At 43.6% G+C, this 24617-nt stretch overlaps 1 protein-coding gene and 1 long non-coding RNA gene across 3 annotated transcripts in view; one reads left to right on the forward strand and one right to left on the reverse strand.

Annotated features, from left to right (window-relative positions):
* Nucleotides 1-1235: 1235 nt before the first annotated feature.
* Nucleotides 1236-7962, reverse strand: LOC308473684. 2 transcript variants are annotated; one of them, XR_013984195.1, is made up of 4 exons: nt 7026-7962; nt 3212-3314; nt 1819-1894; nt 1236-1345 (listed from the first exon to the last, which is right to left on the reverse strand). It is a non-coding gene; the product is annotated as an uncharacterized lncRNA (long non-coding RNA). The 2 variants fall into 2 exon arrangements; XR_013984196.1 differs by lacking the exon at nt 7026-7962 and having other exon boundaries at nt 3212-6526.
* A 193-nt stretch (nt 7963-8155) lies between these two features.
* The window catches only part of HPCAL1 (hippocalcin like 1), a 75123-nt gene continuing 58661 nt past the window's right edge, over nt 8156-24617 (forward strand). Inside the window, exon 1 of the mRNA XM_080999400.1 lies at nt 8156-8549. The gene's annotated coding sequence lies outside the window, so the exon portion shown is untranslated. The remainder of the gene's footprint in view (nt 8550-24617) is intronic.

Here is a 24617-nt window from a genome sequence, read left to right on the forward strand (position 1 = left end):
GCGAGCAGCTCCTGAAGCCAGCCAGAGCCAACTGCGCTACCAGGCTAAATCCAGGCTGCTGGCTGCCGCTGCTGCCGCCACTGCCGAAGGAGAACTGGGGACGTCCAGTGGTACAGATCTCCTGCCCTCTGCCCTCTTTGTTTTGACTGATCAGGGGAGGCTCGGGAGTTGCGGGCGGGTGGCTGTTGCCCAGTTTTTAAAAAACTCTGTGCATTTATGTTTCAGAGGGTGCAAAAGAAGGGCTTTGCACCTTTATACAATAAGCATGTGTGCTTGGGCCCAGGGTCTTTTGCCTCAGCATCCCCACTATTGACTCCCTGTTGCTACTCAGCTTCAAAAAAAAAAGTGTCCCTGGATTCATTGAAAAAAATCTGGTAACCGTAGTGTATCTCTGTGTTTATATATGATTCCAGTGAGGCAGGGCAGTTGCCCTCTGTTGCCCATTCCCCCTGCAGATACTCATGATTTTAGGTTAGCCCAAGTTTATACCTACAAATTGGAGAATGGAGCCCAGCCATGCTATTTTGTTTCCAGACCAGCTTATGAGTGAATTGGAATGGCAACGTCAAGCATTACTCAGCACTGATGGTTTTTATCAGAATGTGTTTGTTGTGTTATCTTACGAAAACCCTTAGGGATGGGCGTACTTTCTATTTTCGATACTGTCACAATTTCTTATCACTGAACTGAAAAGCATTTTTCTTTTTCGTTTTTGTGAGCAACTTTATGGCTTGGTCTTATCATATATTCATACTTCCGCATGACAGTGTCCCCCGGGGCACTTTCACACAAAAGTCGGGACTGAAATGCAACCTATTTTCTTTGTCTAGCTGTGCAAGTCTGTATCTCACGTGTGTCATGCTGGGTGCATGAAAAATACACAACGGTGGCTATTCTGAGAACTTGGGGAGGGAAATGAGGCAGGCAGACATTCTCAGGAAGGCAACTGTGCACTATAAAGCATTACCGTGAACACTGTATTTTCTGACTGACAATCTTTTACGTTGTGGATAATGTGGAGTTAACTAAAAACATTACAGCTTAACATGGATCTGTTAACATTTGGTGAATCCTCACAGAATCTTTGGGAGTTTGTAGAGATGTGCTTCAGGTATGATACGATAATAAGACCCATTGAGACTCTACCGTTAACTAATTCACTATCATGCATATTTAACTTGCCATGAGAAGCAGCTGGTTTTCTGGGGGAGGAGAAATAAACACAACACATCTGCTCCTGTAACCAGATCTTAAACATATTCAATTGTAAGCAAGCCCCATTCATTTCAGTGGAATTTACATCCAAACAACATGCTTGTCTCTGCTTGCAGATGGAAATTTTGAGCTGAAGGGAAATAAAATGAAAGTCCCATTAGCTGTTTCTCATCTGCTGTCAAACAAATAATTATTCAGAAATCCTGCCTGCCTTTAGCTTAACTGATAAACTACAGCTAGACACCAATTCTTCTTGCACTAAACTAACATTTGCTGTCTGATCAAAAAATCCACATATGCAACTAGCATCTTAAAGACCTATTTATGTACACTCTAAGCCCAGGTTAGCAATCCGGAGGGATCAGGAGTGCTGAAGAGCCGAACTGAAATGGGCAAAGGTTCAAGTATCAGCATCTGCCAGCAACAAATGTCAGGCATTTTGTTAATTTACACTGAATACTCATCTAGTTCTATTATTTCAGGAAAATATTGTCCTGCAGAAGAAAATAGTGCTTTTAGGACAGACTTCCTTGAGATTTCCCCAAACACCACCATTAAAGATGAATGCTTTTGACTTCATTGCACTAAAAATGGCTTGATTACCTCAGCTGGTGATGCTGATTGGCATGCATTTGAAATCCCCCAGAAGATCTTCCTTTAAGAATTTTGCATGAGCAATCTGAAAGTAGGAAGAATGATCACTGCAGAATTTGATCAGGCGGTAGTAGTGAAGATGTGATTAAAAAGTGGCAACCCCCCCCCAAAAAAAACCCCATTTCATTCTTTATGAGGTGAAAACCCAAGTTTTCTGCTAACTGTACATTTGGCAGGAAACCACAATCTACACCAGTTGCCAAATAATGTACAATACACGTGCTTGAAAACACATGTATGTTTTTACGTATACTGCACATTTCTTAAAAAGCAGCTTGGCTCTCTCATTTAAATGAAGCCTACCTAGGATGACTCCTGCACTGTAATTATTTTGGTGAATACAGGAGGACCAGTCGGTTCACATGCTTGGAGTCAATGGACCAGTACACATGAAGAGGTGGCTGGCTCAGTTAAACCATAGTGACTCCTTCAGTTCGCAACTGAATTAGCTGGTCAGTCAAATACAGTGGTACCTCAGGTTACATACGCTTCAGGTTACAGACTCCGCTAACCCAGAAATAGTTCCTCGGGTTAAGAACTTTGCTTCAGGATGAGAACAAAAATCGTGCAGCAGCGGCAGCGGGAGGCCCCATTAGCTAAAGTGGTGCTTCAGGTTAAGAACAGTTTCAGGTTAACAACGGACCTCCGGAACGAATTAAGTACTTAAACCGAGGTACCACTGTAAAAGGGGCAGGGCGCTATAGAGATTTGGAATTAGAGGGACTCCCCAAAACATATTATTTCCTGCACTCTGTATGGCAATGCTCAAACAGAAACTGGATTATGTGTAACTCTTCTATATCTGTGGTTCATGCCATGTGTTGCCCCATGAAAACATACACTTCCACTTCATACTTTACAGTGTTTACCATGGAAACAGTGGTTGACACATGATCAATGCATGCAGCATGTGGGTGTGATGGATCACCATCTATGGATTCAAGAAGAAATCCCTTTTCCTTGCACACATCAACTAGCCAATGTGTGTGTGTGTGTGTGGTGTGCGCGCGCCTTTCCCTGTTTTGTAAGAATTCAGAAAAGGACATGCAGGATCAAACAAACAAGAATGAAAAGCCAAAAGACATGCACACATCAACTAGCCAATGTGTGTGTGTGTGTGTGTGTGTGTGTGCACGCACGCCTTTCCCTGTTCTGTAAGAATTCAGAAAAGGACATGCAGGATCAAACAAACAAGAATGAAAAGCCAAAAGACATGCATTTTACATTACTAATAACAACAAGAACTAGCAATAGATCCAAGAGCCTTTAACCGAAAAAGATGCTCTTCTAGTGACTAAATCCAACCTCATTTGTTCATACAACAAAATTCTATTAATATTACCATTGTTGGGAAGCACATGGGCAAACAGCCATTCATGGAGAAGTCCCTGCTGGCTAATCTGTCAGATCTTATCCTGGCTTGCCAACAACTTCAACTCACAACTCTAGAAGAAATATAACAAGAAGGTATTGGAACAAAACTTAGAGAAGGTGGCCAGTTTCTTTTCTCTGTAGCTACTACAATAAGGTTATATAATGATCTTCCCTTTTAAATACATGACTTTCTTCCGATTTGGTGTATACTTATTTTAAAATAAGCCCTAATGGGGTCAGTGGAGCTTACTCCATCGCATTAGGCTTCATTTCTGGTATCTCTGTTTTCTACACTTTCAAAAAATAATTCTGATGGTTACACAATAAAGAACCTAGAAATTCATTAAAATCAAACCAGGCTCCATAACCTCCATTTCCCCCCTTCCTCTGCCCTGGCTCTTGATGGTATACAGCCAAACGGTTCTCCTTTTCAAGATTGGTCTTGGCATAATTCCTAGGATCAGCTCTTTGCTATAGCTACTTCTGCCAAATAATCACAATATTAGTACTGAGTGCTCTTGATTATATACAACAGTTTAGATTGCTCTAATTTTAGAAAATGAGGAATAGTGCAGATGTTTGGCTTGTGTAGTTTGAAAATTATTCTCTCCAGTGATTCTTTGATAGTCGCATGTATGCTCCACATGCTAAATTATTTTGCAAGAGGGCATTAAATTGCAAGAAGACACTTTTCAATTAAGGGTTGCATTCAGCTAATTTTTAAGAATTGCATTAACCTTAGTCGTGCCTATTAACTTTGTTGGGTCTACTCTGGGTGCCACTAGTATAGGATTTGTACAAAAGGTTTTTGCACAAGAAAATTTTCTGAGACTGGGATTATTGGGGTGCATATAAAGAACGGAAAGCAAACATCCCCTTCTCAGAAGTGGTCTTAACAAATGTCAGGTTTTATATAAAATTTGTTTCTGACAGAAGTTTCATTAGATGATTTCATGCCTTATATTTCAAGGTGCACCCGAAGCCCCGCAGACCTGTGCAAAGTCTCCTCAAGTTATCTTTCTGTCCATACAACAGCTATAATAAATTGTAGGTTGTGCTGCCAGAGAGAAGAGCCAGCAATGTGTGCAGGGCGAAGGAGCACAAATCATACCATATTTCTTTCTGAGTGCTGCTTCCTAGATACGTAGAGAGAGGACTGCTACTGACCTGCCTTACAAGATTATTGCAATTCCAAAGCACAACTGAGGGCTGTGCGGCAAGGAAGTATGCAGGCCTTCACAACAAGCCTGCGTCTATGAGGCTGAGTTAGCTTGTAGACAACCTGTTTATTGAGCATTCATCATCTGCACAAGTTTGTGGGAAGGTTAGACAATATTACCTGTTTAGTGAACATTTATTCTGATTTGTTTGTAGGGGAGCTATATGACGTATCAAGCAATTGTTATCCCACACTTTCCCGTCACTTTCCTTACTGCAAAAAGTCTGATTTTGATGGGGGGGGGGAGTGGGTCTGTTATACAGGCGCACAAAATCCACTTTAATTAAGCAATGTGAATTTGCTAGTAGGTAAAGCTAAAAGGTAAATGACCCTGGACTTTTGAGTCCATTCAAAGGCGACTATGGGGTTGCGGCACTTATCTCGCTTTCAGGCCAAGGGAGCCGGCGTTCGTCCACAGACAGCTTTCCAGGTCGTGTGGCCAGCATGACTAAACCGCTTCTGGTGCAAAGGACACCATGATGGAAACCAGAGCGCACAGAAACACTGTTTACCTTCCTGCTGCAGCGGTACTTATTTATCTACTTGAACTGACATGCTTTCGAACTGCTAGGTTGGCAGAAGCTGAGACAGAGAAATGGGAGCTCACTCTGTTGCCAGGATTCGAACCACAAACCTTCCAATTGGCAAGCCCAAGATGCTCAGTGGTTTAACCCACAGCACCACCTGTGTCCGCTAGTATGTGAGCGGGAGACAGAGGAAATGTGTCACTGTTAATTCTCCTTGACCTCTCAGCAGCTTTTGATACTATTGCCTGAGGTGTCCTTCTGGTGTCCACCCCTAAAGTTAGGTTTGTGGAGGTTCCAGTCCTACTGGATGGACATTTCCAAAGGGTGATGCTTAGGGGGGTGCTCTGCAGCCTCACGGCACCTTCAATGTCAGGTTCCTCAGGGTGATAAGAGAAACATTTTTGCCTGGTGCCTAAAGATATGCTGGCTCCAGTGACTGAACTAGTCAAGCAGATCTATATCTATATCTGTATCATCTATATCTATATATTTATCTATACAGTAAGGTGATCTTTCAAGTAAACTAGTTCCAAGCTGTTGAGGGCTTTTATATACTAATAGTAACACCTTAAATTTGGTCCTGTAACAAACTGTCAGCTAGTGCAGATCTCTGATTTATGCAGTCAGACGGTAAGGTTTCTATTCTTTGATTCAGTGTTCTTAGCATCAAATTGCCAGCCTGCCTGCCCCCATAATTTAATTCAGATTTACCCTTTCCAGGAAAAATACAGTTAGGGGTGCTTCCAGGTAACCTGTTTATTCATTCTGATTTGTTTGCAGGGAGTTTAAATGCTGTGGCTATTTAATTCCTTCTGATTTGTTTGCAGGATAATGTGTAAAAGCAGGTATTACCTCACACTTTCTAGTGCAGTTATAACAAGTCTGATCTGTTGAGAAAGCCAGTTCGTTGCGCGAGACCTCCCAATAAACTACTACAACTGCAAAACCTGACTCTGCCAGTATATTATCAAATCCCATTCAAAAAGAGTGACAGTCTGGAAGCACCCTAAGTTGAGAAAAAGACCTGTTGCCAACTACCCATTTTCAATATCTGACCAACCCTTTACAATATTAAGCCCCCTTCTGGAAGCCCCATAGGGTATTGCTTAACAACTAGGGAGATCTGAGTTCTGACCCTCAGCTAAACTTAGAGAGCTTTTGGACAAGAGCTTAATATTTTAAGGGAAGTCTGGATACCACAGGCAAGTGGTTGGAAACAGGTTTTGGGGTTTTTTTAATTTATGAGATTTCCCCCAGGAAAGTTGTAAGTCTAGGGATTAAACTGGGTGGGCAGAAATACTGCTAACAGTGGCAAAATAGGTCAGTGCATCTGACAGTTAACCAGAAGGTTGGTGGTTGGAGTCCACCCAGAGATGGCTGTGGACAGGATCCCTGTATCGCAGAGTTTTGGACTTGATGACGCTCAGGGTCCCTTCCAATTCTACGATTCTATGACTCTGCAAAAATATATAGAATAAAATGTGTATGCAGGAAGAACCCACCCCCCACAATAAGCACCCTATAAACCCCCGTGTTCTAAGACTACCCGCCATGCTAGTCTTCATCCTGATGTGTTTCCACTTAATGATTTCAGGGCCAACTCGGCCATGAAGTGGACGGAGGCAGCTGCTTCAGGCGGCGAAACCGCAAGAGGTGGCACGCAATCTGCCCTGTTGCTGGCATAGGAGCGACAGTGGCACCAGCGGCTTTCAGTGTGAAATCTTGCAAGATCTCCCAGAAATTTCATGAGATCTTACGCACCGCACAGGATCTCACCACAACCTGCTGCCGCCACTGTGCAACCCAGGTAATGGAGGCTTGGGCAGGGGTAGAGCAAGGCATGGCACTTTCCTGGTTTTCTTCGGGTAGCAAAACAGGACACACTGCCCTTGCATAACTTATCATTTCCCTTTCGTTGTTTGGCTGCTTCTTTTTTTCAAAAAAGGAAGGTGAAACACAGTGGAGTGGGAAGTAAACATGTAAACCAGGGATGGGGAACAATCCTCATCCACGATATGTGTCATTGCCTGTGGTACCTTCCTCAACCTGGTGTCCTGAAGATGTTGTTGGACTACTACAGCTCCCATCATTCTTGACCTCTGGCCATGGTAGCTGGATGTGATGCGAGTGGAGAGTTAAAAACATGGAGAGAGGGGGAAGGAATGACGACAACAGATTTCCCATCCTTATCAACAACTGAGGGTGTGATGTTGCACGTGAGCTGCAATAGAAAGGCTAACCGCTATCGCTGCACTGCAGAAGCGTTTCTGTTTTAATTGCCTTGCAGAATGTTAACTTGAAACCGTCGTCCTTCCACAGAACGGGCACTGCTCAATAAAGAAGCATCATTAATAAGGATTCAGGGGTAACAGGGCATGGACTGACATAGAATCATAGAACAGTGGAAGGGACCCTAAGGATCATCCAGTCCAACCCCTGCAATGCAGGAGTAAGCGGCTATCCCATAATACGAGATCAAACCTGCAACCTCGGCGCTATCAGCACTGTGCTGTGTTCTAACCAACTGAGCTATCCAGCTGGCAACCTTAACGAGCGAGGAAGCTACAGCCGTTTGCGCTGGGACTCCGAGGCAACGCAGCTGCCTCTGCACGGAGTCGAAAGCAGCCGGGCTTCTTCCTGGGCGCGAGCCGAGCTCACGCCGCCGCCCCCTCCGCCCCTGCCCGGCCGCTTCCTTGCACATTTGTTTTCCCACGCGGGCAGCGGCGGCGCACCAACTCCCCTCCGCCCTTCCACTCGAGCGGCGGCAGCGAGTCACTTTTGTTTTTCTCGGGACTTCCTCGCAACTTCCTCCCCGCCGTCGGGCTGGGCAGCGTGGTATCTGCGGGGCGTGGAGGGCGATACCAAGCGCGGCGCAGCAGCGGGAGGCGCCAACTCGCTCCGAGCCCCAGCCCGGCCGCTTGGCAGAGCCGCGCTGCCCCGTCCCTGCAGGCGAGCCCTCCCGCGGCGGAGGAGACAAGGAGGGCAGGTGAGGAAAAGGCGACGCGGAGCGGGCGCGCGGGAGCCGAGAGCCGCCTTGCTAAGCCGCTACCCCTCCCGGGCCGCGCGTGGTCCGCCCCCTAATCCAATATGAGCGCGGCTTCTTTTCCCCGTCGGGCGTAAACCAGCGCGGAGGCTGCGAGCGGTTCCCGAGGGCTCGGCGCGCGGTAGTACTCGGCTGTGCGCGCTATGGGGAAGTGAGCGCTGCTGGGCGCACGGCCCTTTTTACGCGCCTGGCAACTTCTGTCTCTCAGACGCACTTTTCTTTCTCTCTATCTTCCTCCGCTTCCTCCTCCCCTCCCTTCACTTGGGCCGCTCGTTTCCTTTCAGGCTGCATCTGCTGCTGCCGCCGCTGCCTCCTCGCCCTTCCCGCTCTCCCTCGCCCGGCTCCCTTCCTCGCCGACGCCGAGGCGCGGCTGCAGCTGCGAGGGAGCAGAAGCCAGCCAGCGAGCGAAAGGCGGACTCGCCCGTCGCAAGCAACTCCCATCTTCCCGGTCGGTCTCGGGGCCCCACCGCGCCCTGCGAAGAGCGAGGAAGAAGAGCGCGCAGCAGCCGCGAGTCCGGTAAGGGGGCTTTGGAGCGGGCTGGCGGGGTCTTCGTCCTCTCTCGGCTCGGTTGTTTTCTGGACCAGCCTCTCCCTCGCCAAGGCGACTCTTTGAACCGAGTGGGGAACTTTCCTTGCTTTTGCAGCCATGTCACGGGACTCGAACCGGAGACATTGCATTTTGGCAGGTATCCTCGCGCAAAAAAGAGATGCCCAGACACGTAAGACGAGGCGGGGTTGAACGCTATGGAGCGAGGTGTGTTCTCACAAGCCTCTGGGCCAACTTGAATTAATGTGGCCAGTTCGGGAAGAAAAGAGCTTTACACCCTTCTTAGGCTGCCTTCCAGGATTCCTGGCAGCAGCTTTTATCCCACCCCCACCCCGGTGTGTGCTTGGTTTCAATTCATTTTGCAACAACGCTGTGGTGTTTTTGTTTTTGGCTGCCGCTTCGTGATTCGTGGTTGTTGAGGCAAACTCCTACATTTCTCTCTTTCCTGAGAGAGAGAGAGACTTGGTTCACTAGGGAGAAGAAAGGCTCTTCCAACTTCATCCTGCTCCCGGGGTGGGGGGGAAACCTGTGGCCCTCCCGATGATTTTGGGACTACAACTCCCATCACTCCTGACCGTTGACCGTGCTGGCTGGAGCGAGTTGGAGAGGCATATAGGTTCCCCACCCCTTGTAGACGCCAGTACTTGGAGGCACTTTCTCTACCCCACCCCCTGCTTTCTGAAAGGTGACAGTCCTTTGCTTTGGGCTGTAGGAAATAGAAATGTGTGGTCTTTTGTGACTGTGAGCATGCAAGCTGTCCCATGCCGCAAAAGAATACTAGCATTAAAGTTATTCAGTACCCACAAGGCTTGTGTTAAGGGTAGTTAATATTTGACTGGTCAATGTACAAATGCATAAATATTAAGCTGCTACTAACTTCAAAACAAAGACTCCTAGCTGCTGTTCTCCAAACTGTCTTGTCAAAACCTCTTGTTCCCCCCTTCCTCTTAAAACACAGATCTGACTTCTTCCAGATGTGTATATTGATAAGAGAGACAGTTATAAATCTAGGGTTTGCGAAGGAAATTTCAATGAACCCTTGCAAACTGTTTCTGGTTGAATTGGCTAGATAGTTTATGGAGACAACATACTTGAGCTTCTGAAAAGATCTTTGACATTTGGAGTTTCTTAGGGAATGACATGTAAAATAATCCACTTGTCCTTTTCAAACAGCTTTCCATACAAACAGATTTAACGACAGAATAAGCAGCAAAATGTAGCCTCTCAGCATCTGAAATAACACTCTCCTCTCCTTATGAGTTCGCATAACAGCTAGATGACTTTGCATCTCTCTTGAGGATATATCTCTAGCTTAAACTCGTCTGATTCTTATAAGTAGCACTAATTTCAGTGGAAACTATTTGAATATATCTGTACTTAGGATCACAGCCATCAAGACTTGTTTGTTTGTTTTAAATGATTTCTATGCAGCTTTTTACTTACACACACAAAAAAAGTGCCAGGGTGCTTCACATCATTAAAAAAAGAGAAAACAATCCATCAGTAATTGAGTAATTTTACTCAGTATTAAGTCCAGCTCAGATCAGTGGAGCCTGCTGGCAAGTCTGTGTTTATAGCATTGTTATCCATAATATGTGTTCATGAAATATTGGCAGCAGCAACAGAAAAGCTTCCAATGGGCATGTCAGGCAGTGCAAATGCTTCTTGCAATGAAAGGGACTGGGGCAGCTCACTAGTCCAGTCCTTACATTAGCAACACATTCTGCAAGTTAAGGCGCCATCTTGAGCTCGAACCTTCCAGTGTTTGAAATTAAGCTATAGTGTTGGGAGCACAGGGAATGTTCTGTAAACCATTATTGTGATAAAGCTTGCCTTGCATGGGTTCTTGCCAATGTCCCGTCAGTGCTTCCTGCTGCCACTAAAAAAGAAAAGCCGTGACAACAGTTAATCTGCTATGACTTTGAAGTGCCCTGCCTACTGGTCTTTGAGAACTGCTTTCTGGCTTGTATGACTGACCCATGCCTGTTGCACACACATATATATGTGCTTATGCAAGCTCCAGACTGTCTGGGTACAAGTCAATCCAAAAAAGGTTTAACTGACTGAGTAGTCAACATCCTCCTTTTATCAGGGAAAATCCAACCTAGGCTTGTCCCACCTGCCCCTCAGTTGTCTGGATGTCCCTCCTCATGGGGCCTGTTCCTCATAAATTCTCAGATCTTGGTCTAGTTCCAGTCTTGATGTAGATTGTGAAGTCTTCCGGGGGAAGGGTCCCTGTCACCTGTGAGTTTTGTATAGTATAACTGGCACTAAACAATTCTTTTACAGGAGAGACATGAAGAGGACCCCGAGATTCTCAATTTTAGTGTGTTGATAATTCAGTACATCAGTTGCCTTTTGCACTTAGTGGTTGTGGTGCTTCTGTGCATCTCATACAAGCAAATTTAAGAATGACGGAGTCCTCTTCTCTCAAGGGGTACACGATTCAGTGGAAAGGGAATGTTCCAGAGAAGTAGACCTGAGCTATAAGAAAGAAATTAGTTTGCGTCACATTTCTTTTCTGGCGGAAGCAGAAATGCTAGTTAGAAGTATTTGACTCCTATGAATGTGATGCTGATGAGCATTTCCAGTACTTTGAAAATTGTTTTTAACTGCAAGAAAGTAACCATTTGAGTTTAATGTGACAGAAGATCTCAGAGCATTGCTTATGGATTTGTAATTTACTTGCTGAAATAAGATGATTTATCCCAAAGCAAAGTCAGTTAAAGGAGAAAATAGTTTAGCGTCAGTTCTTTCCAGCAAGGGAAACACTTGCTGATTATAGCCCAACAAATCTGGAAAGTACCTATTTTGGGAGAGAATCTGTGGTTATATTGCCCATCCTTCCCCCCCCCCATTAAATCCTGTTGTAATTTTCTAATTTTGGAATACTCTGAAAAACTCTTTGTGATCGTGCAGTCCTATGCATGTCCACTTAGGAATAAGACCAAATAAGTTCAATGAGGCTTACTCCCAGGTGAATGTGTATTGGCTTTGTAGCCTCAAAGTGCATTTGTAAGCATGTGTGCTCGGGAGCAAGTTGCATTGAATTCAGTTTACTCCCAGGTAAGTAGAGTTAGGGTCTGCTTAATGTGTTTTTTATATCCCTATGATCTTGCTTAATTTTGCAAAGGCTATAAATGAAAGCCTTGCATTCTGCTCTGTTCACTTACTCCCACTGAAACCAGTTTGGGTTTCTGCTATATAACTGATTATAGAATTCCATCTGAAAACTAGCTTGCGGAAAATATTAATTCCTTAAGAAAGAAGATTTTGAATGTTCTGGGAAATTGTGATGTATTATGGGTGTTAATTTGTAGTAATTGGAATTGTTTTTCGTTACTGGTTTGAAAGATCAATTATTTTGTTGTTATTCAGCAAGCTTTTAAGTTTCTGATATTTAATAATACTTCATCTTGAGTCAAATATATATATACCTTTAGGGCATATGAGGCAATGAGAAGCGAGGGAGCTTAACCCTCAGTAGAGTTAATTTCTGCTGGCAAGATGTCATTTATCTCTTGCTCAGGTTGACCGTATTAGTAAGGTAATGTTGGCTACCCCTGGTGGCTGAGCTATAAATTCTTTACCAATGCAAAAAGGCTTTTGCATGCAGAAACCCATCAATTAAACTTCAATGAGCATTGCATGTTTTAAGTTAATTCTGGATTTTTTGGTATTATGCCTGTTTGCAATCGAACAAATGTGCAAGACAACAAATGATCTTCACTCTAGCAGCTTATTGCTAATTGCAAATCTCTGTTGGCATATTGATTTTACATGTGCTTGCTTGCTTTGATTGATGTAGTCCAAAGTCTTCCTCTAGTTGTCATCTTCCATACTACAGAGAAAAAGCGAAAGAAAAAATTGTGAAAGAATATTAATGGGGGTGGAATGCTTTCCTCCCCTCCTTCCAAGAGTAAAGAAAAAAGCAAACTCTAAAAAGTAACGGGAGGGAGAACTATTGATTGATTGCTACACATGGGACATGGAACCTTCAGGTGCCTACTAATTTTGGCTGAATGTGCTTCTTTGTGATCTCTGAATTCATTAGTGCTGCGGCATTCATGTCTGAAAACTAAGTAGCTTTTTCATAGGGGAAGTGCATTAATTCCCCCAGAGTGCACTATCTAGGGCAGGTAGTTCCAGCTAAAATATTACGAATTACTCATAATTGGAATAATGAGGCCTATCAGTCTTACAGGAAGCCAAACTGCCTACCAAAACGTGGGATAGCTCAGTCGGTAGAGCAGAAGACTCTTAATCTCAGGGTCTTGTGTCCAAGCCCCACGTTGGGCAAAAGATTCCTGCATCACAGGGGGTTGGGCTGCTAGATGGCCCTTGTGGTCCCTTCCTACTCTACAATTCTGTGATCTCTGATGTCTAACAAACAGAATGCTTTGTTGTCTAGATAAAAACGGGCACCTTCCCAGTCAATAGAGGCAGGGTAGGAAACCTGTGGTTATTCAGATTTTGCTGGATTAAAACTCCATTCATCACTGACCATTGACCATCCTGGCTGGGGGCTAATGGGAGTTGGGACATTTGAAACTTCCTTACAAATGAATTATACTGAGGAAAACACATTCTCCCCCATGTTGTAACTTCAAATGATTATGATGGTGTTGGGGACTATTCTGGTTGACCAACAGACTCTCCAGTCATAGAACCACTATCATGTGACTTTTAAACACACAAGACTATGAGTAACCAAATTTACTTGACCACTCAGTTCTAACTGCTTCACTCCAGTTATAATATACTTTATTTTAATTAAAGTAGCTTTAAGAAATAACGCTAGGGTTCTATGCACATGTTCCTCAGTTACTCTACGTGGCTTTCCAAACCACTTGAGCTGTGACCCTTTTTCTCTGTCATATTGGAAATAATACATAAGTACCGTATTTTTCACTCTATAAGACACACTTTCCCCCTCCTAAAAATTAAGGGGAAATGTGTGTGTGTCTTATGGAGCAAATGCAGGCAGGAGGCTCTGCTCAGCGCTCCCTTTAAAGAGCCACATGGAGCATGTGTGGGGCTCTTCAGGGCTTTCCCCCGAGGATGGAAAAGGACTGCCCTTCTCCCTCCTCGGGGAAAAGCCCCCAAGAGCCGCACACACACTCCGCACGCTCTTTAAAGGGAGTGCAGCTCTTGGGGGAGCCTTAGCTGCACGCAGCCTCTCCCGGGCAAGGGGAGCCTTCATCCCCTGCCCGGGAGAGGCTGCGTGCGGCTATCCCATAAGCCAGGACAGCAAGCGGGATCGCTGCTCAGCGATCCCGCTTGCTGTCCTGGCTTATGGGATTCAGAATGTTTTTTTTCTTGTTTTCCTCTTCCAAAAACAAGGTGTGTCTTATGGTCTGGTGCGTCTTATAGAGTGAAAAATACGGTAGCTCAAAAGGCAAATGTATACAAGCAACAGAAGACTTTGCAGGAATCTGAGTTCTGAATAACTCTGGGCCAAATTTAAAAATAAATAAATACTGGGGGGAAATATTTATTTCAGAAAACCAGGACACAAATTAAAGCATAGTTGAAAGTTTGAAACACACACACACATTCCTGCAGTTTCACACTGTCCTATTTTAGACATCAAAGGCTGGAAAATAAGGCAGACAAATACACAAGTTTGCAACATTCTTCCTTGGCTCATGATAAAAAGATCAGGGATGTGCCTTTGCTTTTCAAACTTAAGAGGTTTGGAAGTACATTCATCTGATGGGTGTAAAAACAGCAACAATATTGACCAAAGCAGGAGCTGTGCATACCTCTGTGCTTAAGATAAAATGAGATTATAGGGGCTTCTTTAATTGTTGTGGTCTTGCATCCTAATTGGAGTCTATCCATCCACAAGAAATTGTTTGACAGTCTTCCTAATCACAACAAGTTACATGTTATTTAGACAAATTAGATAGGAGATTAGGTAGAAAAAGGTGCCGCCACTCTAATGGGCAGGAAGGCATACCACTGTATTTCGTAAGAGGGAGGAAATCTTCCACTGTGGCCTTAAAGTGGTTTCATAATCAATATAAATATTTTAAAGTAGTAGAAGTGCATGCTGCAATTGTTTGCTGATAAAGAATTCAAATTAAAGCCAAATGCGTTGTGTACCAAGTGCAACATCCTTAGTTGCCAGAGCAACACACTGTAGTGTACTTTGTGAGTTGAAAAAAAATTAGAACCAATAAGCCAAGAAAGTTTGGGTAGAGGCACTTTTAATGGCGTATCCTATCTGGAGAACATCTGGGGCCTGGTTAGCCTTGAACTTCAGTCTTCCGTGTAAATATACAGCAAGCAGGCCAGAACATGAATTGGATTTGTCTTCAAGATGGCAGTAGGTTTGCTTAATGCAGTATAATACCAATATGTTTAGATATTCAACGTGTGTGTGAAGACTTCTGAGAGTGACTGATAGGAATTTTAACAGGAAGTTGAAATGTTGTGTGCAAAGAATAATCTGAGATTCAGTAGAAAAGTTGAAAAAATGGGAGACTTCTGTATCTAATGGTCAAAATGCACAGCAGACTCTTAAGTAATAGTCCACGCCACACCAACAGTGAACGAACCAAACCACATGGAACACAAAATGCCTCAGACTTTAGTAGCAATCCAAACACCTAGATTTTAAGACTGTCAGTCATATTTTCTAGTAGTTCTGTATATCATTGCATACACTGTTGCAAGCACATCCTTTAAATGGGGGGTGGGGAGCCGTATTATGAGCAGACCTGAATCAGATTCTCTTCACACATTACTCAGAGCTGTGAGGCCATGTGGTTGCTCATCTCCCTCTTACCCATTACATGTTGAGTAATTTCTGAACTGAGGAGCATTTTCTATTCCTGTAGGCTCGCTGTGTGTTTTAGGGCCCTGTTTGAGGATTCTAAATATTTCACTGATAGAAAAAGCTTCTTCTTCAGAAGCTATCCTTCAGCCCTGGAGGGGATATTGAGGAGCTGTGCAACCTCAGGGGCAGAACTAAATGTCCAGACTTATTGCCCCTTATGTGTTGCCCGTTCACTCAAATAACACACCAGGAGGGCTCTTGCACTGAGTCCAATGTGTAGGCAACAGCATGGGAACGAAGAGAAAGGGAAATCTTGCTGGGAGGGGAGATTACCTGTATGATACACAGGGCCAGCCCTACTATTGGGTAGAGTGAGGCAGCTGAGACTAGAGGAGAGAGACGTGCATGTTCCACGCATAGCCTGGCCTGCGCCTGATGCCATGAGATGTAGTAGATGTCTCTTTCCCATTAGCTGTGCTCTCTGCATCAAGGCAGGGCCTGACTCGGGTGTTGGGATAAGGTTCCTTGCTGGAGGCAAGGTAGGGTTCAGGCTGTGCTCTGGGGAAGCGAGGAACAAACTGAAACTGAACCCTGATACTGAGCGGTAGAAGTAACAGTAGCAGCAGTCACCTATTTGTTGGCAGCATTTATGCTGCTCTGTATATGAGAGACACAGCCTTCTCCTACTACAGGTCTTCCTGGGTCACCTTAAGGTCCTCCATTGGAGTCCTCTGAGTCCAGAGGATGGCAGTGCCACACCTCCATACCAGTGGGACACTCACCACACAGGTTCATCCAATCGTTTGGCGCTGCATGCCCTCCCAGTTCCAGGGTCATGACACCATTACCAGCATTGAAATAAGATTTATCTGCCAGGCTGGTCAGATTCTGCACATGGAACCGGATGGTGGGCTGCACCATTTCACCCTTTGCCTCAGCAGGCAAAATTTATTGGGCTGTCCCTGATTAAATTTAGCACACATTACAAGAGGCTTCAGTTTTCATCTTGGCGGTGGTGCTCCTGCATTTGTATTGAATATAATGGGACATACGGCCAGAGGAGGCTCTTGCAGTTTCAATATACTGCTTCAGTGTTAAACTTGAGCAATGGGAAGCAATGCCTGTGAACAGGAAGGAGTACATGGGATGAGGCGTTGCACAACCAACTTCTGTTTGGGGTGTGCCACCCATACTGCCCTGACAGTTTTTCTGGGCTGCTATATAAACGGGGAGGTGGCATGTGTGAGTTGAATCAGATCTGCATGTCAGGTCCTGCTGAACCCTCTGCAAATGAGCTGTAATGTTTGATCTCTTCTAAGAAACAAAACAAAAAAACCCCTTTGCTACGAGCAATCTTGGCAGCTAGATTTCTGTCAAAATAACAGATACTATTTTTCTTTTTCTTTTAGTCAGAGATCTAGGGAATGGCCAGGATAAGGAAATGCATTTTGCCGAGGTCATTCATTTTTGGCATGTATATTGTATAAACTTCATTTGGAGTTTTTGGTTGGAAATATGGGCAGAGGCAGGGAGGAGAGCATCTTCTTGAGCCACAAATCAGGTGTGTGGGTGGGGGGAAAGCAAAGTCAGCCTGGCTTTCCATGATTTTTAAGTTCATTTGGGTATGAGCATTCATTCTGCTTTAATCCCTTTATTTCAGTTTTACATAAGTGTGTAAATATAAATCCTTTGCTTACTGTTCGCATGTGTGAGAGAACCCCGGTTGGTTTCCAGCTGCTATAATATCTGCAATCAGTCTTAACTTTACTCAGCTGGCTATGTTGTTGTTGTTATTTTGTTCTTTTAAGTAACCTTTCTGTAATAGTGTATTATTAGAATTTGCTTCTGCATGTTGTTGTTGGCCTTGCATTTTATATCTCTGCATGGTAAAAAGCAGCTGTTTCCACTTGGTCTCCTTTGGAGGTTCAGTTCACTGTCTTGTGTATGTGTGAGGGATACCCACCATTTCACCCTCTTGTTCATGGCATCTTCTCTGGCCTTCTTCTGTAGCTACATCGTGGCAGCCTATCCCATCCACATAATTCCAGCTGATCAGTATAGTCTACCCGAAGCCTTTGTCATTACAGCTTTCCATGCCTCCTAGGGCTCTTAAGATGTGTGCTAAATTCACCGTAGGTTACAGAATGATTTGGAATGTGAGAGTGTATAGTAGAGCAGTCTTCAACCTTTTTATACCCAGGACCGCCCAGTTTTAACCCAAAACTGTTTGGCTTTAACCTAGACATGCGTGGGGGGGGGGGGCTTTCTGAATCTTTTCCCATACAGTATATTTGCATTGTTGCAGCGCTCCTCTTGCAACCCACCTTAGATCAGGCCATGGCTTAGCAGTGTATCCTGACCTACCAGTTGAAGACCAGTGAATTAATATAAAAAAAATTGTAATACGTTAAATCTATGAATGCACACCCACTTTCCCCACTGAGGATCCCATAGCGTTACAAAACCTTGCCGTGACACAGACAGCACAGAATAGAAAGAGAAGTGAAAGACGGATGGGAAATTGATAGGAGCAACCTCCTAGAACACTGCTTGCCCTGCAATCCCATGATATTTACTCATAAGCAAGTCTTCCTGGGTATAGTGGAGCTTACTTACAGATAAACGTGAATAGGATTATAGCCCTGATAGATAAATAGGAAACAAAATGTGACATTCACCATTTTCACCTCTCCTGTTCTAATTTTCTGCAGTTGGAGCTTGTGCGTGTATTTTCAAAAAAAGGAGACAATGGAACACGAGCATATGTTTTCCTAACAGCCACAAATTATTTGTAGTGTACACCGTATCTGGGTTTGTATGTAATGAAGATAATTAAGCAATAGCACCCCTTTCTGGCACCCCCTTCTCTGATGGTGATAAAGCTGTTAAAGAGTGTGAATGGAAAGAGCACAAAAATCAACTGCCTTGCAAAACAGTCCATGTTGAACTGCTGAAAATGAGTGGATTGAGAACTCTGGACTTGGTATGCTGTGACTTCAACATAATGGCCTCCCCCACATACCCACGATGTTGAACAAAACACTCATTATAATGATATGGGCTCTCTTTGCTACTACCTCCTAAATGTGTAGGCATGTAAAATCTTATAAATGTCTACACTAGATGATTTACTTGTTGAAACAGTATTTTCTGAGCACTGTAGCCAAGAGCTAACTGCTTGGCTGTCTTCCACATGATATTCTTGCAGAGAAGCTGGTAAAATTTGGTCTGGGTGTGGTAACTGGTAGGTGTATTTGTAGCTCCTTCCTTTTTAACATGCAAGATGTACTTGCATGTAATCGTGAGGGGTGCATCCTTCTAGGCCAGTGATGGCCAAACTTGGCCCTCCAGCTGTTTTGGGACTACAGTTCCCATCATCCCTGACCACTGGTCCTGTTAGCTAGGGATGGTGGGAGTTGTAGTTCCAAAACAGCTGGAGGGCCAAGTTTGGCCATCACTGTTCTAGGCAGTTCAGGCAATTGCAACTCACATTGCAACTTCCCTAGGGGGAACGGACAAATCTCAGTGTGGTTTGCATGCAAAAGGTATTGCATTCAGTCACTGGCCTCTCTGGGTAGGGTTGGGAAAGACCTTTCTCTGAAATCCCGGAGAGAGCTTCCAGTCACTGTAAGCAATACTAAGCTACAAAGACTACTGCTCTGACTTGGCTTAAGGGAAAGCTTCCTATGTTCCAAATATTGTTGGGGGGGGGGGAAATGTGGCTGATAGGCCCATGTGTTTCCACAGCATATAAATTTTATTGTCGGGTGTAAAATGGCCCCATGGTTCAGTATCAGATTCATTTTCACCCCTTGTGCTATGCAGTGTTCTGCCTAGAACTACCAATATGATGATTATTTCAAGCACTTCTCCTTATTTTGGGGTCTGTTCCTTATTTCAGAATGGCATCAGACATGTCTGTTCAAACTAAATTTGAAATCGTCAATTTCATAGGGCAACCTGAATTTTGGATAGGCGGCGAAGGATAGGGTTGTGCAAAGTTCTTACTGGCTAAGCTGAAAACATAGCAATGGAAGCTGTTGAAATATTTAGTCTTTCTTGTTTTAAAGTTAGTTTCAGCCGCAACCTTAAGGGTCATGCTACTTGGCATCCTGGAGCAGAAACTGTCCCAGTGGCCTGGAACATTTTACAGCAGCTGAGTTAAGTGACGTGTAAATATTTCAGCATGTGAAAAGTTGGAAGGCTACTCCTGACCCAGTTAATGGCTGTTTCAGAAAAGTTCTTGGAATTGGCAGGCTGTTGCTGTCGATCCTCTGCCTCTTAGAAGCAAGCGCCATGTAAAATGGGATTTGCTCCTAATTAATAGTTGTTGCTTGGGATGAAAGCATTTTTAGTGCAGAAGCCAGAAAAGAAAAACATGGATGGAAAGGCGTGTGGCAATGTTTTCCCAAAAGAAAAAAGGCAGAGTCAGAAGAAAGCCAGAATCATTGTTTGGGGTGTCAATATTCATTTATTGTAATCTGACTTTGAAGACAGTACAAATGCTACTGTATTGCCAAGTAATAGTGAATTAAGTCAGACCTCAAGGAAGAAGAGTAAACCTTTTTTTTATTGCCATTAATAGGAAAATTGTGGTACCAGAAGGTAATGAAATGTATTTATGCTTTAAATTAGGAACTAATTAATTCCTCCTTCCCTGGCCTTGGAGAAAAAAAATGGTTTTTCCTCAGAGTGATTAAAAAAAACGTCCTGGACAACCATGACCTGCTTATTCACCTTATTCCAGATCAGTACATTCAGTTGCAATAGAACAGGTATGGCTAACCTGTGCCCTCCCAAGTGCTTGTGGCCTACTCCCCGCCATCATCCCTGACCATCAGCCATGTTGTCTGGGGCCGATGGAGCTGGAGTTCAAGAGCACCTGTGAGGCTGCAGGTTTCCCCATCCTTTCCATAGAACTCTGTGGAGACTTTCTGGGACAGATGCAGGACCTGCAACCCATTTCCCCTCCTTGCTCTCTTGTTTGGGATTTACCGCACATACATAGAAGAGAGGACTCCATTTCTGAAGTTTTCGGCGTGGCAACCCTAAGCATTGTGCTTCCACCTCTTCCTGTGCCTCTTGACATGCTTCATATATTATTCCCAACTTGGGTAAAAAGTATAATCCATGTATGGAAAGCCTGCATGTGTGCTGCAGTGTAGATTTTGTATGAGAAGTGGCTTTTGCAATGCTAGTACTGACCAGCTATTGCACTCTGATTGAAAACTGTTTTGTTGCATGCCTTGGTAACAGTACATTTGGTTTTGCTTATTTCTCTTCTCTGCCCCTTCCCATTTCATCTTCCATTTATTTTCTCATTCAACCTGCTTTTCTTCAGTGATGGACAAGTACCTTCCGCCGTCAAAAATATCAGTTTTTGGAATTGGCTTGAGTATTTTAAAATGAAGACCTATTATTTCAGAGCCTCTTTGAAATTTCATGGTCCTGTTTCTCCTGATTGATAGCAAGGCCTGATTGATGAAAGGACGTGGCCCCATCAACCCAGTGCTTCTTCAGAGGGGCTGCACCACTCTTTCATTCCCTTAAAACTTCCATGGCACTGAGGACAGCAGAGTCTCGCAATAAGGAGGGCTGACCCAGAGCCTCCATTATGTCCTAGAATGCTGCTGCTGCTGCTGAAGCAGCATCCCAAATGTTAGGACCCCTGGGAAGCATAATGAATTATATATTGTTTTAAATTGTGCTGTTTTCTGTAACCCTGCCCTCGGACCATTTGGCGAAGGGAGGATAGTAAGCATAACTTATATATAAAACAAAAGGCACCCTAACTTCTTTCCCAAAGGGCAAAGGGATACAAAAAAAAAAAAAGGACAGCTGTAGATTATACCTTAAAGGCTTATTATGATGAGCTTCTCAAAAAATGATGAGCTTGGATCAGCCCCAATGTGGTTGGATTTAATAGAGCCAAATAAAGCTGTTCAGCCAAATAAACTGGCCTTAAGGGTGGAGCACAAAGGGTTTTGGCTCTTATGCACTCAGGTTTGGCCAGAAGGCTGGTGCAGTGTGATATTACAAATGGGGAATGAGAGTGCTACAGAAAGGTCAAGTCTTATATAGGCAGAAGCTGTGGGAACTTCCTCTAACAGAGCTAGCTGTTTCTAGCTCCTTTCTCCTTTCTTTGGGTTTTTTTTTAAAAAAGATGTGCCCATAGCAGCTGCTGAACCTGCAACAGAGCATGCAGGAGTATGAAGTCTGCTCTTCACTGAGCAATCCTGACAACGTCTTCACAAACACGCATGCACACACACCCCAGTGTAATAATTTTATCCATTTCTTGGCTTTTCAGACCTCCCGTCGTCACCCCTGTCGGCTTTTGGTTTCCACAACAGTCTTACAAGTTCAATTGTGAACATTAAATGCATGTTCCAACTAATTGTTGGAAGGAGTTGAGAGAAAGAATTCTCACAGTGGAAGATTTGGGGCGCCTTAATGAACTGGTGTCCAAACAATTCCCTGAAACCTTTTCTGCTTTAGAGTGGAAAAATACCAGTAGAGGCAGAGTTGCCCATTTGTACCATACACAAACCCTTCCTAGACAGTAGGGCAGTGTTTTCCCAAACTTGGGTCGCAAGCTGTTTCTGGACTACAGTTCCCATCATCCCTGACCACTGGTCCTGCTAACTAGGGATGTTGGGAGTTGTAGTCCAAGAACAGCCAGAGACCCAAGTTTGGGAAACACTGCAGTAGAGGATTCACCTAACTGTGGAAGACCTGGTTTACAAATCCTCAAATATATTACAAACACACTTTCCTCCCTAAAAATGTCACTTGATGCCCTAAAACCTTTAGTAATACTGTGTCTCCTTAGTACACCATCAGTGATACAGATATTGTGTGGATAGCATTCTGCTTCTGCTTCCTCAGTCTCTTCCTTCCATGAAATGTCCCCACTAATCACACACCAAATTGCCCTTTTCTACAGTTTCAGCCAGGACCCTCTGACTAGTGACCTCCATGTCTGTAGTTTCCAGATCGCTGGCCTATAGCTATGAGCCAAGGGAGTGTCCATTAAGTGGCCTATCAGCACTTGACCTTTGGAATTTTCCTGTCTAGAATATAAGCTGATAGGTTGGACTGTAAACCAGTAAGGCCTGCAACAGCTTCCTTATAACTGTAGCAACTGATCATTAGCAGGCTACATAACAAAGTAACAGCCAGGCTTCAGCTACAGGTAATGATTTCGCTTCTCATTTTTGTCAACAATATCACATTCATAACATTCGTTGTCATGCAGCTGCTGAGATTATTCTCACCCATCTCTGCAGGTTCAAGGTTCAGAGAGAACAAGAGTTCACAGAAATAGTTGATCCACTTGAAATACGCCAAACTGCACCTGCATTTCTACAGAGTTGGACGCTACTGTTTTACAGCCGTACAAATTTAAAGAAGAGAATTCTGTGATGAAATCAAGATTGTAGAGTACAGCGCCATTAATTGCAAAATCATTACAGTTAGCACTGTGGAATACTTTAATATAATATGTTTATAAATGCATGCATACTGTACTATTATACTGCAGGTGAATAACATGCCACAAACATTTTCTAAAATCTTCTTCTGTTCAGCAGTTCTCATCTGAAATGTTCTCTCTGGTTATTTTTAAATCTGTCGCTTTCCAGATGTTCCAAGCTATGAAATGGCTGGTTTTTATGACTTTCCTATTCATGTTAACAGAAATTCATTTAGACCTTTCAATCTAATTTTCAAATGTTATTTAATTGAGATTCTACTTGGAAAATTTTATGGTAGCCGATTAATTTCCTACTTTCCCTCAATTTCTTCCTCCCCACAAAGCTGTTATTACATTTTATCTGCTGAAGAAATAACTGTGGCAGTTAGGTTCCTGGGCAACTGGAAGTGCAGTTGATTGGGAAATGATAAACTTCCTGAGTAATTAATGTGCATAGATATAATTGTGTTAACCTTATTGGAAACGCTTTAACATTAAAAAATGGAAAATCAAATTAATGGGCACAGTTCTATTGTATGCTGCCTATTTACTCTCCCCCATCGGCCCCCTTTCTTCCTAGGTAGTTGATCTATTTATTTAACAGAATTTGAATATTGCTTAAATAAAACCTCTGAATGGTTCGTGAGGAACTACAGTATGCTGCCAACTGCCAACTAACAAATATATTGTAGCCTTAGTAGAGAAAGAAGGAAAATAATAAATCTCATGTGTGATCTTCAAAAGCTGAAGGATGTGACTAAATGAGATGTAACACAGCATTACAACATTTTACATGAACTGCTTCTGAAGAAAGTGGTTTGAGGAAAGTATCAAGTTCAGTATATTATACTCAATGTAAGTGGCTTATACATTTATTTCATGTAAACCTCTTAGAAGTTTTGGTGATTAAGGGGTGTAGAAACATTGTTAAATGCAAAAGTGGAGGGTTACCATAAAATATATTGAATCAGTTTTCACATAGTAAAACAGGTACAGAAAGGTTCTTGGTAGTTACTGCTAAATATTTAGAGACCAACGAGAAAAGCTGGTAGGAAATGAGGTTTTTTTTTGTTAGTGGTAATATTAGCATAGGTTTACTCCTTCTGTCGCTCTGCTTGACATATGAATATATGAAGTGGGCTTACTCCAAGTCAGACAATTGGTTCAGCAAGCCTCAGTGCTGTCTACTCTGACAGCAGCTCTCTGAGGTCTCATTCAGAGAGATCTTCCCCTGCACTGTTCCCTGAGATGCTAGGGATTGTACCAGCATTTATATGTGCAATGCTTGTGCTCTACATCATTGAGCTAAGCGCCCAAGAAGAGCAGAAAGAGGTCCAAGCACCTGTTTCCCCGATGAACACGTTTGAAGACTATGATATCTATGTAATGCATTCCATTGGCTGAGTTTGCTAACCATGGTGGTATTGCACAATGTTAGAACCATGCCAGTTAATATATATGCAAGTTCATGTTACGTGGAGGGCTCCTCATTCCCAAGGAGTTTACATTCTAAACAATAGGAAAACAAGAGGGGTTGGGAGGAAGAGATAGACAAGGACAGGGGCAGGAAAACGTCAGCAAATTCTCTTACATGTAATTGAAACATGTCCCGAAAGCTAATCCAAAAGTCACACAAAAAATGTGGTTTTGAGGAGGAATTTGAAGGAAGTGGGAGAGGCTGACAGAGTTGCTTCATCCTGAACCTCCTGAATATTTCATCTTGCTGTGGTGATGGATTGAGTGGCACAGAATTTTATTACGTAATGCAAGGTTGAGGAAC

This window comes from Podarcis pityusensis (assembly GCF_964106645.2).
Source record: "Podarcis pityusensis genome assembly, chromosome: 3".
Lineage (NCBI taxonomy): Eukaryota > Metazoa > Chordata > Lepidosauria > Squamata > Lacertidae > Podarcis > Podarcis pityusensis.